This window comes from Petromyzon marinus, chromosome 33 (genome assembly GCF_048934315.1).
Source record: "Petromyzon marinus isolate PM22_M1 ecotype Great Lakes invasive population chromosome 33, UKy_Petmar_22M1.pri1.0, whole genome shotgun sequence".
Taxonomy (NCBI): domain Eukaryota; kingdom Metazoa; phylum Chordata; class Hyperoartia; order Petromyzontiformes; family Petromyzontidae; genus Petromyzon; species Petromyzon marinus.
In genome coordinates, this window is record NC_133699.1 from 12,566,749 (window position 1) to 12,583,008 (window position 16,260).

Here is a 16,260-nt window from a genome sequence, read left to right on the forward strand (position 1 = left end):
CGTTTATTTAAAAACACGTTTAACATTAAAAGTGACGTTTGATACGGGCCAAGAAAATCGGTTTTAGACGCAACTTTCCAAAATGAAACCTTAGCACTTAAACTGGCCATTCCGCATTACCCTCAGCCGTATGGAACTGTTTTCTTACTGAGAGTTGAACAGGTCTTTCCAATACAGTACCTTTGTCAGGCCATTCATTGTGATACCTCAATCCAAGAATTATATTAGCATTTACTTATTAATAAAGAATTCGGTTTTACTTCGTGCTTATATGTGTCGTGACTGTGAATGTCACTGTGTGGGGTGCCGGGCCTGCGAGGCCACGGCGGGGTGGATAGTGTTGTGTGTACACCCCGGACACGGGGTGTAGTACCAGCCCTAGTGGGGGCTTGGGTGAGCGCTGGTTAAGCGCAGTGGCACCACGCACAGTGTGCGGTGCAAGCTCCCGTTGAAAGAGCGATAGAGTGTCAGCCAGCTAGGGTTACGTGGGGGGCATGATACTCCGGCTGACCTGGGGACATGTGACCGGATGGTACTGGAGGGGGGCCACCGGTGGAGGGGGCCATTGGGTGGTCACATGGTCCGAGAAGAACTCTCAAGAGCCTTCGGGCAAGGGCGAGAGAGATCGAGAAGGTGGGCGGGGCGAGAGGCGGAGCCAGCCCCAGCCCGGCCCGATATAATGGAGGCCCTGAAAGGGGCTCTGGTTCTTACTGTTGGAGAGGCAGGAGATCCACGTCAAGCTTGAAGAAGCCTCCAGCCACGCGGTCCGGGACCCAGCTTGTGGTCCGGACCGGGATAGTGGAACCGTGTCTAGTTCCGTCGTAGCGTGGTTAGTTGGGTAGTCACCACCCGAGAGTATGTTGTGTTAATAGCTTGGAGTATCTTCTTTGGTTCTTTCGGTAAAGTCACGTAGAATGAGAATAAAATAATAAATTGATAAAATAAAATAACACAATAATATTCTCACGACGTTTCGGCCACAACACAAGCGGCCTTCATCAGGTGAAGGGACGAGACTGTCTGGTAGGACAGCGCTGGAGTGAAAAAAGCTTGGAGTATGTTATGCTAAGCTTGGAGTATGTTATGCTAAGAGTTTAATAAAACGTATTGCTCCCAAGACAACGTCTGCGACTCAATTGGACTCACTACAACTGGTGTCGGAAGTGGCCAACTTGCTATGAAATAGCTATCGGTAGACAGTCATGTCTACACGTCGCAGAATTCAACCATGGGCGTCGGACGACGAAGACGATGAGCTGATTCCACCCACGGCTGTCGATGAAGGAGCGGAGGCGCTGCCAGCGGAGCAGAGCTCTGTCGGAGCGCGCGGCGACTCGCCATCATTGGAGGCGCTCGTCAGAGAAGCGCACGGTCGCCTTGCGGAGCTTCTTCAGACGGCGTCCTCGATCCTCGCCGAGCTGCGTCCTCTATCTGCTGCGGCGAAGGAGGGAGCGACGAGTCGTCTCGACGGAGCGACTCGACCGCCATTTCACAAAGGGCGTGAACGTCGACGGCGCAGCCCGCGCTCGCGGCCGCCATTTTACCGCCGGCGCGGAGCCCGCCAGGCTCGAAGCGGAGCTGTCCTCGCCGATGGACATCCCGTCGCTCCGTCGCCGACTGCCCTTCATTAAAGAATTTGTTGCTGCCAGCGGCGATTGGGTAGCGTTTAAGCGGCGATTTCTCACCAATGCCGACTTGGCGGGATGGGCGGAGGCGGAGGCGCTGAAAGCGCTCCCCGCCACCCTCGACGACGATGCCTTGGCAGAGTTCCTCGCCATCCCGCCGTCTGACAGATCCACCCTCACGCAGGCGTTTGATCAGATGGCTGCTGTTTTTGAGCCTCCGCTGAACACCCGGCAAAAGTTCGCCATAAGACGTAAAGGGGAGGGTGAGTCGGCCCTCGCCTACCGTGGCGCCCTTTTGGCGCTAGCGAAGGCCGCGTACCCTAAAATTGACCACGACGATCTTGACACCTTGGTCCTCGAGAAGATGCTGGGAGTCGCGAAAGACCTCCATACTTTTCTTCCTGCCGAGGACGATGCGGTGTCTTCACTCCTGGTCGCCAGGTGCATCCAGGCGCAGCAGACCCTGCATCGCGACAGGGTGTTGGTGGCGTGCGCCACATCCTCCACAGAGCCGGAGGCCTGCACGGAGACCGAGCCTGCTACTGCATGCTCGCTGCACCAGCAGGGTGGCGTCCATCGGGGTGCTGATGATCGGCGGATCATCCCAGTCAACGAGTGGCCGGGTCGTCTGCTACAACTGCGGCCTGCAGGGGCACGTCCAGTCGGGCTGTCGGGTTCCTCGACGGCAGCCCCCGGGGAATCCGCCTTCCTACGACTCCCTGCTTTGTAAGGAGAGTCGCAGTCGCAGCGCACCCCACACTCGGTCCTGGGGTTCACTTCACCCATCGGGGAGGTCCGGTTTGGGTCGGGGTCGCGCGCAGGTTCGGGGGGAGTCGGGACGTGTTTGTGACGCGCGCCCGCTCTGACCGGATCAGTGGTCGGAGCTGGCCCATCGAGTGGTCGCGGCGGACGTGGGTTCGTCGGCCATGCTCGGGTTTATTGAGGGAGTGGAAATCCGTATGCTCGTTGATACCGGCGCGTCTTCGACCATTATGTTTGAACTTATCTATAACATTTTACCTCCCCGGTGTCGCGTCTTGGAACCTGTGGATGCTCCGTGTTTTGCCGCCAATGGCGGATCGTTGGGAATAATTGAACGGATAATGGCTGAGTTGCGTATCACCGATGTCAAATTGTTGGGCCACGTTTTCATTTCTACGGCGCTAGCCTTCCCGTGTTTGCTCGGAACAATTTTCTGGGCAAGATGCCCCTGAAGATGTGTCGATCAAGGCTGTCCGGAATTGCCGTCGGGACGACGTATGGCATTTCTTCCGTCGACGACTCGTATGTCTTCCGCTAACGCGACGATGCAGGCTATTGCGTGCCGAACAGTGCGGATTCCACCTGGCGCACAAATGTTAGTGCCTTGCGAAAACCGCTTGATGTGCGCACTGCAGATGAGGGTGTTGTTTTGGGGCCCTCTAATAAACTCAATCGTGGTATGTCGCTAGTGGCAGCCCAGACATTGGTGTCCCAGGACCAAGAGCCTTTCATTCAGGTTCTTAATGCCGGGCCGGACACAACGGTCATCCAGGAGGGTACCGTGCTGGCACATGCTTCGTCGGCGCGTCCAGAGAGGAATGTTGTGGGAAGTGTCGAGGTCGGGGCTCAGGCTCGCGGGTTCCGGGATGTGGATGAGGGATGGATTGATAAACTTTTCTCTGAGTGCGGCGATTTATCTATGGGACAAAGGGGGAAGCTGCGTGCTCTCTTGCGTTAATTTTCTGACATATTTAGTAAAAGTAACTTTGATATTGGCCGCACGTCCCTTTTGAGCTACCATATTGATACGGGCGATGCTGCCCTGATTCGGCAAAATCCTTACTGTTTGAGCCCAGCCGAGAAGGAACATGTTCGTGTGGCGGTTGATGAGATGATGGCCGCGGACATAATCTCACCATCCACCAGTCCATGGGGTGCCCCAATCATGCTTGTCAAGAAGCACGACGCAGCTTTTGGTTTTGTGTTGATTTCCGCAAGCTCAATAAGGTTTCCATCGCGGATGCATACCCCTTGCCGCGTATGGACGATTCCATGGACGCCTTGGCGGGAGCACGGTTCTTTTCCACTCTTGACCTTCTTTCGGGATTTTGCCAGTTGCCACTTAATGAGGCTTCCAGGCCCAAGACGGCATTTCGTACGCCGCAAAGGTTGTTCGAATTTAACCGGCTCCCTATGGGCCTCCACTCCGTGCCGGCCACGTTTCAGAGGCTGATGGAGCTGGTTTTAGCGGGCCTCCAGTGGGATTCGTGCCTAATTCATTTGGATGACGTTATTGTCTTCAGTCGTACGTTCGATGAACATTTGGATTGCCTGCGGGCTGTTTTCCTTAAGATGCGTGCTGCCGACTTGAAATAAAAAACACAGAAGTGTTCGATATTTGGGTCATATAGTGAGCGAATCGGGTATCGCTACTGACCCGGAGAAGATGGCGTGTGTCCGCACGTGGCCGACACCCACCTCGGCGAGCGTGGTGGGCAGTTTTATCGGTTTTGCATCGTATTATCGCCAATTTGTCGCTGGCTTCGCATCCATTGTTAAGCCTCTCCAAACCTTGACTGCTAAGGGACAAAAATATCACTGGGGGGAGGAGGAGGAAGCCGCGTTCCGCTCCATTCGCGATGGGCTGGTCAACGCCCCTCCCCTGCGTTATCCCATCAGCAGCCAGAGCTATTACTCTACATATGTACAAATTCGCTATCACAAGACACAAAGGAGAGCCCATTGCTGCTCCTTCCTTTTGTTTATAGAAGTCGGCTTTCCATAAGAAATAGGTGTTCTTTATTCTTTAGACAGTGTTCAGCTAGTCTTTGGATATCTTTGGCTAAACCTATGTTCGTTACCTCAGTGTCGAGTAATTTTATTGACTCGTTGACCCGGAACACTCGTGAACAGAGACGTCATATCAAAACTTATGAGAATATAATTAGGGTTAAGCTTATTATCTTTGATTATATTTAGAAGATGTTCACCTGAAGACGGCTGCTTGTGTTGTGGCCGAAACGTCGTGATAATTTTATATTATTATGTTTTATTTTTATTATTTTATTATTTCCCTTCTACATGACTTTGCCGAAAGAACCAAGAAGAAGGTCCTACCAATGTAGGGCTGTATTTGTTTCGTTACGTATTGTGCTCATTTGTATGTGGCAGAGCCTATAGTACTCACTATGGGTCTTAATGGGACATTAGGTTTTAACATTTTTGGTAGCCCATGAAGTATTGGTGGTTTTGATGCCCTTGGTTTGATCAGGTATTGCTCTTCCTTGGGTATTGATGACTTGGCAATGAGTGCCGTTGTTTTACGTTCAAAGGTGTTGGTGGGTCTCGTTGAATTTTAAGGTAGGTACCTTCCAGTAAATCTTTGATTTTATTATCGTAGTCCTCACGGGCATCACAACAGTTAATCAGCAGCAAGAATTTGGATATCTTTATTTGCTCATAATAAAGGTTTTTGGGTTAGATCGCGTTATTATAAATGTGTCACAACCCTCCACCACCCGACACGGCTAATCGGTAAAAAAATGTGTCATGTTAACAAAACGCCAATTACTTCTTCAGCCCACCGGTGTGTTTGAAGAGTGAATCCACAAAATTTAGAATTTGAGTATGACATTTCACTGGTAATTACATCCAGAATTTTCGGGCGATTTGCTAGAATATTTTAGCAAAAACCTTTATTATGAATAATACTGGTCGCGAAAGCCTACGTGTTAAACTGATCTTTATTTGCTCTAAATTATATTTTGCAATTTGCTGTTCTAAATAATTTGGCAACCTCATGCCTAGTCATCTCAGCTTATGGGGGAGATGTCTAACTGATGATTTCACTTCAGAAATTATCTCGACAGGGATTGTACGTGGGGAAACAGCAAAGTTAAGACCTTTAGACAGGACTGAAACCATATCGCTGGCTTAAAGCTTTCGTGACTGCAGGAATTCATATTCTTTGGGTCTTTCGGTAAAGCCACGTAGATAGAACAAATAATACAAATAATAACAATATCACGACATTTCGATCAAAAACACAAGCAATCATCATCAGGTGAAAAATATAGCGGGAGAGCTGATGAGAATATATGGTGGGAACGCTGCTAAGGCAGGGAGTTGAAAGAGAGCAACTCGATCAGATGAACCTTCTTGTCTCGAAGTTTGTTGAAAGATCTAATAGATGTGTGGAAAACCTCCTCGATGAGGCAGTAAAATATTGCCTTAAAGCTTTCGTGGCTGCAAGAATTCATATTCTTTGAGTCTTTAATATTTTTTTAAATTATTTGTTCTATCTACGTGGCTTTACCAAAAGACCCAAAGAATATCAATTACATTAAATTACTTGACACTGTGGTAACGAACATAGGTTTTGCCAAAGATATCCCAAGACTAGCTGAACACTGTCGAAAGAACACCTATTTCTTGTGGAAAGCTGACTTCTATAAACAAAAGGAAGGAGCAGCAATGGGCTCTCATTTGTCTCCTGTGATAGCGAATTTGTACATGTGTAGTTAGTCCAACTGAGCTGCAGACGTTATCTTGGGAGCAACACGATTTATTAATTTTTAACACAACATACTCCCGGGTGGTGACCACCCAACTAACCACGCTACGGCGGAACTAGACACGGTTCCACTATCCCGGTCCCGACCACAAGCTGAGTCCCGGACCGCGTGGCTGGAGGCTTCTTCAAGCTTGACGTGGATCTCCTGCCTCTCCAACAGTAAGAACCCCCAAGCCCCTCACAGGGCCCCCGTTATATCGGGCCGGGCTGGGGCTGGCTCCGCCTCTCGCCCCGCCTACCTTCTCGATCTCTCTCGCCCTTGCCCGAAGGCTCTCGAGAGTTCTTCTCGGACCATGTGACCACCCATTGGCCCCCTCCACCGGTGGCCCCCCTCCAGTATCATCCGGTCACATGTCCCCAGGTCAGCCAGAGTATCATGCCCTCAAAGTAACCCTAGCTGGCTGACACTCTCGCTCTCTCAACGGGAACCCGCACCGCACGCTGTGCTTGCTGCCACCGCGCTTTGCCCGCGCTCACCCAAGCTCCCACTAGGGTTGGTACTACACCCCGTGTCCGGGGTGTACACACAACAGTATACATCCCGCCGTGGCCTCGCAGGCCCGGCACCCCACACAGTGACATTCCCAGTCACTACATTACACCCCCCCCCCCCCTCCGTAGCACTCAACCGTCCCGGCTGTCAACTTCCCCTTAACGAAGCAACAATGAAAAATATACAACATAACGCACGTGTGCTCCAACAATAACAAAACAACCAATACATACCCAAACCCACCTGTACAATTATACACTGGCTAACAATAAAAATAATGCAGAACAACAACAACAATCGCGACATGCAGGGCCCCCACAATCAACATCTCCCACCCACGCTCATGAGCTGAATGGCGAGCAGGATCGCTATGACTCACACGAGCGCGACAACCAATGACGGTGTGGGAGTGTGCAACGTGCGGGGATTATGCAACCCGAGTCTTTGAGCGAGTCCGCAATGCCGGGCCTCCAGGGGGGTTGGGCTCGTCCGCCCTGGACGACCCGGGGGAAATGAGCAATCGATCGAATGAAGCCGGCTCCTCACAAAGAGCAGTTGGCCGGACCGTCTGACCTTCCACGTCCAGAGCACGCGAGGCCGACACGAGCGGCCGCGTGCGAGGTATCAATCGAACAGCGCCTGGGGATGGGACAGAAACACTCTCCTGAGGACCGGCGTCAGCAGACACACACCTCAGCTCATCGGGAACACCCGACACTCGGCCCCTGCCATATGAAGTTGGAACAAATTCACATTGCGCAATAAACGGCTTCAGACGAGAGGGGTGAACAAACCAACTCCGCTTACCAAGCTGAATTTGGACATATTGTAGACGCACGACCCGAAGAATATCAACCGGCCCCCTCCAGGGTTGCAGCAATTTAGGGGATGTGCACACGGGCACCTGCGGACAATGCAACCAGGCCCTATTGCCCGGCGACCAATCACACAGGGAAACACGAGCCTCCTTCAGCCGCTCATTAGCCAACTGTCTGGCTCAGAAGTTGACCCTGGAAGCTTCCCGTGCTTTGGAGAGCTTTTCAAGCGTGAAACGAATGGAATCCGAAATTTTTGACACTTTCACGGCCGGCGCGACCTACAACTGTACGTCGACGGGAGGATTATATTCCCGTCCATACATAAAATAGAAGGGAGAGTAGCCGGTGGACATGTGAGGGGCCATCCTGTAGGCGGCGAGAACCGCAAGGACATGCAAGTCCCAAGTCAGCTGTGACTCGCTGACCAGGTGACTCAACCGTCCGTCTGCGGATGGTTGAGTCACAGCAAAATCGCAAACCTCACGCAGCAGTTTCGAAGAATATTTTTTTACCTTGATTGGTCAAAAGGTGCTCGGGGGCACCCTTATCCAGGACATAGCCATTAAGGAACACCTCGGTCACAGCTATGGTCAATTGATTCGGGAGCGGCCAGGCCATAGGCCAGCGTGAGAAATACTCAACGCCAATGAGCAAGTATTTGTTACCTCGCGCGGAAGTTGGAAATAAACCGAGAATATCGAGGGCAACCAGCTCGTTGATTCGCGACACGTGAATGGATTGCAGTGCACATTGTATGCAACCTTTAAGCAAATTTTCAACGTCCGGGGCCATGGCCGGCCAATAAAAATCTAATTTGAGCGCAGCCAGCATTTTTTGTACACCCAGATGTAACAGACGTTTATGTACGGCCCAACCAACTTCGGTACGCAGAGTGGTAGGGACAACAATAGCGTACCGGCGTAATCCACCGTCCCAGTGCATGTGCAGCCCGGCCCGCAGGACAACCGAGGCAACACCACGTGTAGCCGCCTCACCGGTGGCCTCTCTGACTCGCCGTTGTAATTTAAGCAAGGACGCATCTTCCGCTTGCAAGCGCCCCCACACCTCGTAGTCCAACCCGATTACCGCATCCCACGTGGCTGGGACATCACATGACCCACCCATCGTGTCCGCGGCGAATGCAACAAGAGGGGGGGGGGGGAATTGACTCGGCCGGTCTACAACGACTGGAACCCGAAAAGCATGCACACCCGCCGCCCGCGGGCAATCGCGACAGAGCATCAGCGTTCGTGTAACGAGAACCTTTGCGATGCGTAACACGGAATGAATAATCCTGCAGGATTTCAAGCCAGCGTGATAATTGGCCCGAGGGCTGATCGACACGCAGCGCGTATTGGAGCACTGCGTGGTCGGAGCGCACCTCGAAATGTCTGCCGTACAGCTAAGGCCGGTATTGCTGCACGAAAGCCAACAACTCCCGGCGCGTAACGCATTACCGCTGCTCGGCCAGGGACAGCACCCTGCTCCCATAAGCGACCACGTGCTCCATGCCGTTGACAACTTGAGATAATACCGCTCCAATACCAGTATTACAGGCGTCCGTATCCAAAACGAAACGGTAATGAAAAATCGGGATAGCGCAGGGGAGAGGCGTTGACCAGCCCATCGCGAATGGAGCGGAACGTGGCTTCCTCCCCCCCTCAATTAAATTTTTGCCCCTTAGCAACCAAGGCATGGAGAGGCTTAGGAATGGATGCAAAACCGGCGACAAATTGGCGATAAACGATGCAAAGCCGATGAAACTGCGCAGCTCACTCGAAGAGGTGGGTGTCGGCCACGTGCGGACACACGCCGTCTTCTCCGGGTCCGTAACGATACCCGATTTTCTCACTATGTGACCCAAATATCGCACTGATTTTTGGAGGTGACACTTCTGTGGTTTAAATTTCAAGTCGGCCGCATGCATCTTAAGGAAAACAGCCCACAGGCGATCGAAATGTTCATTGAACGTACGACCGAAGACAATAACGTCGTCCAAATAAATTAGGCACGAATCCCACTGGAGGCCCGCTAAAACCAGCTCCATCAGCCTCTGAAACGTGGCCGGCACGGAGTGGAGGCCCATAGGGAGCCGGTTAAATTCGAACAACCCTTGCGGCGTACGAAATGCCGTCTTGGGCCTGGAAGCCTCTTTAAGTGGCAACTGCCAAAATCCCGAAAGAAGGTCAAGGGTGGAAAAGAACCGTGCTCCCGCCAAGGCGTCCATGGAATCGTCCATACGCGGCAAGGGGTATGCATCCGCGATGGAAACCTTATTGAGCTTGCAGAAATCAACACAAAACCAAAAGCTGCGTCGTGCTTCTTGACAAGCATGATTGGGGCACCCCATGGACTGGTGGATGGTGAGATGATGTCCGCGGCCATCATCTCACCAACCGCCACACGAACATGTTCCTTCTCGGCCGGGCTCAAACGGTAAGGATTTTGCCGAATCAGGGCAGCATCGCCCATATCAATATGGTGGCTCAAAAGGGACGTGCGGCCAATAACAAATTTACTTTTACTAAAAATGTCAGAAAATTAACGCAAGAGAACACGAAGCTTCCCCCTTTGTCCCATAGATAAATCGCCGTACTCGGAGCAAAATTTATAAATCAATCCCTCGTCCACATCTCAGAACCCGCGAGCCTGAGCGCCAACCCTGACACTTCCCACGACGTCCCTCTCTGGACACGCTGACAAAGCATGTGCCAACACAGTACCCTCCTGGATGATCGTTGCATCCGGCCCGGCATTAAGAACCTGAATGAAAGGCTCTTGGTCCTGGGATACCAATGTCTGGGCTGCCACTAGCGACATACCGCGATTTAGTTTATTGAAGGGCCCCAAAACAACACCCTCATCCGCAGTGCGCACATCGAGCGGTTTTCGCAACCGGAGGGGCACTAACATTTGTGCTCCAGGCAGAATCCGCACTGTTCGGCACGCAATAGCCTTCACCGTCGCGTTAGCGGAAGACAGACGACGTCCCGATGGCAATTCAAGACAGCCCTGATCAACAGTTCCAGTTCGTCTCAGTCTGAACAAGTAGGTTTGCGTGCTCCCACGTGCACGTACACCCATCATCATCATCACAATCCATCTTCACCACCCATCATGATTACCATTCATCACCAACACCATCACCCATCATCAACACTCCGGTAATCAATAAATGTTCTCATGGAACATTCTTAATCTATAAGTAAATTAAACGTAATTGAGGGTTCAGGCTTCGCCTAGAAACAGGTTAGTAGGCCTCAAGCCTTAGGCCTAACGGTTTAAATTTTAATTTGGTTACCCAACTAAGGTGTTTAATAACTTAACAATTAAAAAGATCATGAGATGGCAGATCTTCAGTCACCCCTAAATCTGTTAGTGCATTTTCAGGTATACGTTTCTCCAAATTCTTTACAAACATGCTCCGTTGGTTAGATTTAAAATTAAAGGCAACCACCATGGTTTGATCCTTTTATTACTAAGCTCGTGAAAACTATGGACAAGGCTTGGGCATGTGCTCAGAAAAAATAATTTGGTCAAAGACTGGCTAGAATACAGGATTTGAAGGAATAGATGTATAAAAAAAATACGGCATGCAAAAAATGCTTACTTTTCCTCCACTCTCCTGGAATCGCATGGCAACGCCAGGATCTTCTGGAAAACAGCCAAATATATCGAAAGGGCATCTAACACAGATAATCTTCCCGTTGCCCTTAACAGAAATGGGGACTATTTTTCAGAGCCCCAAAAAGTAGTTGACAATTTTAACCTTCATTTTTCTGAAGCCGTTGATCTTTTTAATAATGTATTGGGAGTAACCCCTGCTCATGCAATTTCCTACACGCCTGTCCAAACATTCAACGAATTTAGTTTCCAGCCTATCCACGAAAGTAATGTTCTGCAACAACTTTCCTACCTCAAAGGGTCCTCCTCTACCGGAGCGGATAGCATTCCCATCTTTGCTCTGCTAACTGTTGGTAACCTAATTTACAAACCTATAGCCCATATTTTCGACCTGTCCATCAAAGAAGCATCAGTACCTCTAGAATGGAAACATTCCTATGTTCATCCACTTCACAAAGGGGGCCCTAAAGATGATTCAAATAACTACCGACCTATCTCAATTGTGTCCCCGTTGATGTAAATTTTTGAAAAATGATCGAACTACCAAATTAGCAGTTTCCTGTCCGATAACAATTTCTTACATCGAAATCAATCTGGGTTTCGAAAAAAATACAGCACCACATCTGCTGCATTAGACTCTCTGAATCACATTTACAGTAGTCTTGATAATAAGCAGTACTGCGCCAGTATTTTTCTTGACTTGTCCAAAGCCTTTGATACAGTCGACCACAACACCCTGCTAGTAAACTAAGTTGCCTCCGTTTCTCCAAACATGCAGTAGAATGGTGAAAATTTTACCTCTCTTCTCGCACCCAAACTATATTCATAGATGGCTGGAGGTCAAACAGTGGTAAGATAACAAAAGGGGTTCCACAGGGTTCCATCCTCGGCCCCCTCTTGTTCTCTCTTTATGTCAATGACTTGGGCACTGACCTGGATCATTCCAGGGTAAATCTTTTTGCAGATGACACGATACTGATTACTGCTGGCCACTCTCCGGATGGCGTGATTGCTAAGCTCCAGGGTGATTTAATCAAACTACAACATCAGCTAGTTGCTCTTAAACTAGTCCTGAATACCTCCAAAACCAAGGTGCTATGCTTCTCACCAGGACTAAAGCAGGAAGTTATTTTCCCCAATTACATTCCTTAAATAATTATCAAATAGAGCAAGTCAAGATCTATAAGTATCTTGGGGTCATCCTTGATTCAAAACTGAATTTTGAAGATCACATTGATTATATTGGTAAAAAGACAAAAATTGGTTTTCTGTATCGACACATGCACTGCTTCCCCCCTATGTTCTGTTTGGAATTGATAAAAGCTACCATACTGCCTCAACTTGATTACTGTGACATCGTATATAAATCAGCCCCCAGTACTGTACTTGACTCAATTTATCACTTGGCCTTAAGATTTGCATTGAACTGCCCATATAGGACCCACCACTGTGATCTCTACATTGGATCAAACTTAACATCTCTTAATGTTCGATGGCTTGTGCATCAGATCTTATTTATTCACGATGTACTTACAAAAAAATCCGCAGACTACCTGCTGGATCTTCTCTCTGTTTCACAGAACAAATTTGACTTCAGGTCTTCGCTCTTTTACCAGCTTCACATTCCCTATTGCCGTACAAATACTGGAGGAAGATGTTGTATATGCTGGGTATGAACATTTGATGAAAAGAAAATTAGTTTAAATGAAATTTGGAAAAATGCATAATTATCCGAAAATATGTCAATGTATGTAATTATGCGCATGTCTTATGCTAATTAGAGATATTATCACATTGATTTATGCGAGTATATGCGATTATGCTAATGCGAGCCGTTATGATAATTAAGTCCTGCCTCGCTGACGAGGGTCGTATCATCAATCGGGATAAGACAACGAATTGTATGAAGTTATGCAGGTGTGCTGTAAGTATGCCAGATTAAGTTTGGCTTCGTTGTCTAGGTTTGTATTATCAATCGGTATAATACAATTATTCTCGCTTTAACATTTACTGATGATGTATTAGTGTGTTATGTCAGGTCTCCAAATTCAAATCTCACCGTAGGATACAGTTCTTATAATTAAGATTATTACGCATGAACTCAGGAAAGAAACACTCAAACACTTCTGTGTTAAGCAATTTTAATTTCTAAACAAAACCTTAACACTCTAATATGCGAATTCTTATGCTTGAAATTGTCACAGTACTCCAGGAGATGTTCCCCTCATTGATCCATACATTTAACCCTCAATGATCACGTTTGTTACCTGGGTAACAGAACAATTGATTACTTCCTCAGAGTAACACAAGCATATACGGCGAGAGGAAAAGTCATAAAAAAAAATCATGCAACGATTTTCATACGAAAGGCAATAAAAGCAAATTGTTACGAAGGCAAAGTATACGGTAATTAATTCATGAGCAAGATTACGTAATTGCGAAGTGTCTTGGAACAAGGGTGTGTGGCAGTACGCCTGGTTCAGCAAATACTCATCGATTAACTAAGGCTTCATGGATTCATACATTCTTCATGGATTCATACATTTAACCCTCAATGATCACGTTTGTTAATTGGGCAACAGAACACACGATTACTTCAGAGTAACATGAGCATATACGGCAAATAGGAATAAAAGTCCTTAAAAATTAATGCGACAATATTCATACGAAAGGCAGTAAAATCAAATTGTTATACCCCAAAGGCAAAAGTATACGTCAAGACAAAATTATATGATAAAGAAACAGGTTTACCACGATATTCTCTCTGTGAGCATGTAGATTTGTGACGAAGGTTTCAAAAGTTTAGTTTGTATCGATGAATCTATTGGTAATTTATGCAATTAGAAGTAAATCACAAAACAAAATAAGGGGAAAAAAAAATAATTCATAATAAAGGTTTTTGGGTTAGATCACGTTTATTTATAAATGTGTCGTAACCCTCCACCACCCGACACGGCCAATCAGTAAAAAAAGTGTCACGTTGACAAAAAGACAAATAGTTCACTACTTTAGCCCACCGGTGTGTTGAAGAGTGAATCCACATTTACAGTTTGAGTACGACGTTTCGCTGGTAAATACATCCAGCATCATCGGGCAATTCTCCAGAATGGTAAAGCCCTCGCTTGCTCCCGGTTTTATATAGAGCAGCAGGGTGACGTCATCACTTAACTCATATCAGGTGCAGTGATTAGAGGCGGAGGGGGGGTATTGTAATTATATAATCGATTAATAATCAGTCATTGGTTATGATTAGTAATGAGTTGTAGATTATTAATTCTTTAAATCAAAATGTAATGTGTATTATTTAATAATACGCTTCCAGGCCGCACTAAGCCTGTAGCTGTCAGAGCGATTAAAGTTATTCTTGTTCCTTTTAATTTCAATGGATTCTCTAATTAGTCTTTGCCAGTAATAATTAGTTTTACACACCACTGCAACATTGTCAAAATCAATTGAGTGTCCTTGTTGCCAAGCATGTTCTGCCACTGCCGACAGTTGTGTTTGAGATAATTTAATATTTCTCTGATGTTCTTTTAGTCTTACGCTGATGTTACGTCCCGTCTGTCCAATGTAGCAGCTGCCACATAAATAATTAATCCGATATACACCTTCTGTTGATAATTTAGGTAATGCGTCTTTAGTGCAAGATACTAGTTTTTGAATTTTGTGTACTGTACCAAATCTTACTGTAATGTTTTGCTTCTGCAAAACACGGGCTAATTTGTCAGTTACTCCTGAGATATATGGATTTTTTTTATTGTTTTAACGATCTGGTCGCTTTCAGCAGTATTGCTTTGCGATCGTGATTTGGCATTCAGTGCTCTGTTAATTTGAGCATTATTGTAGCCATTCTGTCGTAGTGCATCTTTAACGTGTTTAATCTCTCTCACTAGACTCTCACCATCTGACACTGTTTTAGCCCGATGTATGAGCGTCTTGATAAGAGAGGATTTCTGAGCTGGATGATGATGTGATTCTGCATTCAGATAGGCATCAGTGTGCGTTTGCTTTCTGTAAACGCTGTGTGTTATTTTACCGTTTAGGCCATGTCCAAGCAAAATATCTAGGAATGGGAGTGTGTTATTCACCTCCATTTCCATGGTGAACTGGATGGCCGGGTTTTGTGCATTGAGATTATTTAGAAAATCATTAAGTGTATCTTTACCATGTGGCCAGACAACCAAAGTGTCATCCACATATCTTAACCAAAAGGATGGTTTTAATGTGCTTGAGGCAAGTGCTCTTATTTCAAAGCTTTCCATGTACAAATTTGCTATAGCAGGGGATAAAGGAGAACCCATTGCTGCTCCTTCCTTTTGTTTAAAGAAATCCCCTCTCCATAAGAAATACGTGTTATTTAAACAATGGCCAGCAAGTTTCGGAATATCTTTTGGTAAACCGGTATTCTTTACTAGTGTATCAAGTAATTTAAGCGATTCGTCCACTGGAACCTTAGTGAATAGAGAAATCACATCAAAACTTACCAGAATATCATCAGGAGTAAGTTTAATATCTTTAATCACATTCACAAGATGTTCTGAATTTTTTATGAATGAAGATGTCCTACCGATGTAGGGCTGTATTTGTTTGGTTATATATTTTGCTAATTGATATGTGGCAGAGCCAATTGTACTGACTATGGGTCGTAATGGGATGCCGATTTTATGAATCTTTGGTAGCCCATAGAGTCTAGGTGGTTTTGAGGCCCTTGGCTTAATTTGGTATTACTCATTTTTAGGGATTAATGAATTTGCAATTATTGCAGTGGTCTTACGTTCTAAAGTATTAGTTGGATCTCGTTACATTTTAATGTAGGTATTTTCCTCTAGTAAATACCTAATTTTATTATCATAATCGGCTCGTGACATCACTACAGTAGTAAAATCGGCATCCCATTACGACCCATAGTCAGTACAATTGGCTCTGCCACATATCAATTAGCAAAATATATAACCAAACAAATACAGCCCTACATCGGTAGGACATCTTCATTCATAAAAAATTCAGAACATCTTGTGAATGTGATTAAAGATATTAAACTTACTCCTGATGATATTCTGGTAAGTTTTGATGTGATTTCTCTATTCACTAAGGTTCCAGTGGACGAATCGCTTAAATTACTTGATACACTAGTAAAGAATACCG